The sequence below is a fragment of the Alligator sinensis genome, unplaced genomic scaffold, assembly GCF_000455745.1.
Source record: "Alligator sinensis unplaced genomic scaffold, ASM45574v1 scaffold1514_1, whole genome shotgun sequence".
In the NCBI taxonomy this organism is placed as follows: Eukaryota; Metazoa; Chordata; order Crocodylia; family Alligatoridae; genus Alligator; species Alligator sinensis.
The window spans coordinates 21,839-25,484 of record NW_005843876.1 but is presented as its reverse complement, the minus strand read 5'-3'; the positions used below and the strand labels follow the sequence as shown (position 1 = coordinate 25,484).

General features: G+C 54.3%; 1 pseudogene; it reads left to right on the top strand.

Moving 5' to 3' along the window:
• Positions 1–2,208, top strand: part of LOC102380619 — a 9,142-nt pseudogene extending 6,934 nt beyond the window's left edge.
• Positions 2,209–3,646: the final 1,438 nt, after the last annotated feature.

Sequence of the window (3,646 nt, the reverse complement as noted above, 5' to 3'; positions counted from 1 at the left end):
CCCCGGGGTCTCCACACGGGGGAAAAGCCGCATCAGTGCTCAGAGTGTGGGAAGAGCTTCATTCGCCCCTCCCAGCTGGCTCTGCACCAGTGGATCCACACGGGGGAAAAGCCACATCAGTGCTCAGAGTGGGGGAAGAGCTTCATTCGCCCCTCCCAGCTGGCTCTGCCCCAGCGTATCCACACAGGGGAGAAGCCGCATCAGTGCTCAGAGTGGGGGAAGAGCTTCATTCGCCCCTCCCAGCTGGCTCTGCCCCAGCGTATCCACACAGGGGAGAAGCCGCATCAGTGCTCAGAGTGGGGGAAGAGCTTCATTCGCCCCTCCCAGCTGGCTCTGCCCCAGCGTATCCACACAGGGGAGAAGCCGCATCAGTGCTCAGAGTGGGGGAAGAGCTTCATTCGCCCCTCCCAGCTGGCTCTGCCCCAGCGTATCCACACAGGGGAGAAGCCGCATCAGTGCTCAGAGTGTGGGAAGAGCTTCAATAGTCCCTCCAACCTGTCTGAGCATTGGCGTATTCACACGGGGGAGAAGCCGCATCAGTGCTCAGAGTGTGGGAAGAGCTTCAATAGTCCCTCCAACCTGTCTGAGCATTGGCGTATTCACAGGGGGGAAAAGCCTGATCGGTGCTCAGAGGGTGGGAAGAGCTTCAATAGTCCCTCCAACCTGTCTGAGCATTGGCGTATTCACACGGGGGAGAAGCCGCATCGGTGCTCAGAGTGGGGGAAGAGCTTCATTCGCCCCTCCCATCTGGCTCGGCACCAGCGTATCAACAGGGGGGAGAAGCCACATCAGTGCTCAGAGTGTGGGAAGAGCTTCAGTCAGTCCTCCAGCCTGGCTCTGCACCGACGTATCCACACAGGGGAGAAGCCACATCAGTGCTCAGAGTGTGGGAAGAGATTCAGTTACTCCTCCGACCTGGTTAAGCACCAGCGTATCCACACAGGGGAGAAGCCGCATCAGTGCTCAGAGTGTGGGAAGAGCTTCAGTCAGTCCTCCAGCCTGGCTCTGCACCGACGTATCCACACAGGGGAGAAGCCACATCAGTGCTCAGAGGGTGGGAAGAGCTTCGCTCAGTCCTCCAACCTGGCTTAGCACCGACGTATCCACATAGGGGAGAAGCCACATCCGTGCTCAGAGTGTGGGAAGAGCTTCGCTCAGTCCTCCAACCTGGCTTAGCACCGACGTATCCACATAGGGGAGAAGCCCCATCAGTGCTCAGAGTGTGGGAAGAGCTTCTGTCTGTCCTCACACATGGCTTGGCACCAGCATATCAACACAGGAGAGAAGCCACATCAGTGCTCAGAGTAATGGAAGAGCTTCCCTCACTCATCAGGCTTGGATTAGCACGATCGTATCCACACAGAGAGGAAGCTACATCAGTGCTCAGATTGTGGGGAGAGCTTCACTTTCCTCTCCCAACTGGGTCTGCACCAGTGTATCCACACAGGGGTGAAGCCACATCAGTGTTTGGAGTGTGGGAAGATGTTCATTCAGTCCTCCCACCTGGCTCAGCACCAGCGTATCCACAGAGGACAGAAGCCACATCAGTGCTCAGAGTATGGGAAGAGCTTCCCTCACTCATCAGGCTTGGATTAGCACGATCGTATCCACACAGAGAGGAAGCTACATCAGTGCTCAGAGTGTGGGAAGAACTTCACTCGGTCCCCTTACCTCACCAAACAGCCTGATGCACATGGGGAAGAAACCATATTGGTGCTCGGAGTGTGGGAAAATCTTCAACCTGTCCTCTACCCTGGCCCAGCCCCAGATTACCAACATGGGTTAGCAGTCATATCAGCACTCATAGTGTGGGAAGAGCTTCACTCACTCCTCAAGCTGGGCTCTGCATGAGCTTATTCACATGAGGGCGAAACCATACTAGTGCTCAGTGTGGGAAGAGCTGCATCTAATCTTCCAGCTGTCCTGGCACCAGCATATCCACACAGAGGAGAAACCACATCCATGCTCAAAGTGGGGGAAGTGTTTCTTCCACTCCTCCAAACTGGCCCAGCACCAGTGCATCCCTATCCAGGAGTGTCCATAAGTCTGCCAGCAATACAGAAAGGGTTTGGGGATGTATACCGGCTCAGCACCCACCAGGGTCTGCGTCCAGGGAAGCAGTGTCAGGCCCGGGGACTGCAGCAACAGTTCACTCTTTGTTCAGCCTTTCTAGGGCACTGCAAAACCCAAAGGACACAGAGGCTGGCCTCCCAGCAAAGTAATTGGCAAATCTAGTAACAGCACGGATACTGGGGGAACCTGTGAGGAGATTGTGGCAGAGTCCCATCTCTGTCTCTCCCCAAACACTTCTGAAAATGTGGTTACCAAATCAGTGCAGAGGGCAGACACCTCTGGTCCCATCTGTTTCAGGTAACCCCGAGTTGTAACCTGAGCTGGATGCATTCCTCAGGGAGGGGGAAACCTGCTCCCTTTGCCTACGAGATTGGCATCACATACCTGGGTGCGGGGCTTAAGCTCCCTATTGTTCTAAGCAATGGCAACATGACTGGGATGGGGCAAGAGACCGCACGAGTCTGCCTGGCAACCAGTGATGCATCTCAAATTGTTTGTCTGGCAGCCAACAGTTGCTGGCCTTCATTGGATCAGGTAAATGAGGTCATAAAGTCTATATAAGTTATGGACTGCCCAGGAGAAGGGGCAGTAGCCATGATGAGAACTCGGAGAGAAGCTGCACCTTCTGAAACTCACTTGCTCTCTTGATACTCACGATCGATGAACTGCTTGTCTCCAGAGGGAATCTCCAGCTGCCTCTGGACAAAGTTGTGAGTAAGCTACTTGAGAGTGAACTAGATATATAGGTTGTAGTATCAGATGTGTAATCAAAGGCTACCATGCCACTGTTTGCTCTGTGGGATTTCTTTCATTTTGCTTTACTCTGTACCCTATTGCAAAGCTACTGCTTGTAACCAATAAAGTTCTTAGTACCTAGTGTGGCAGACTTACTGGGAGAGGGTCTAGATTATGCCTTGGGGTCCCTTTGGTCCAATTGACTGAGAGAGACTACTATTTGTGCTTCAAACTAAGGGAAGCACCCCAAGTTCTTGAAATGGGTCTAGTACCCCTCAAAGACTACTAGGCCTGTGTTTCCCAGGGAGCACCAGGCCAGAATCAGTCTAGACCTTGGGTGGTGGCGGCGTTACCCCCAGGTTAGCAAGTAGGCTCCAGGAAGGGGGTGGCCCAGACATGAGGCACCCCCAGGGAGGCACTTGGAGGCTGGAAGGTGGTTGGGTGCAGTGAGGTGGGTGGCTCAGTGCAGGAGCACCCCCTACTGGTCAACCAGAGAGGTGATCTTCGCATCAGCCTTGGAGCCTGTGCCACCCCATCACTCTCTAAAAGCAGGCATTGCTCCCAGGGGGAGAAGAAGTGTCTTTACAATAGGTGCCCTCCCCAAGACAGATGCCTCCAAATGACACCTGTGGACTGTCTTTGGCTGACTGTGAGCTTTGACTTCCCTGCTGGCCCCAGGGCTCTTGTATGTGAGGCTTTAGAGTTGTAGGAAGGAGCACATTTAATGCTGGGGGAGCATTGCTTGCCTTCCATCCTGACCATGCCTTTCCTCCCCACTGCATTGCCCCTCTTCCAGGCCTGCACATTCCCATCGCGGTCTGCAAGAAACTGCTACAAA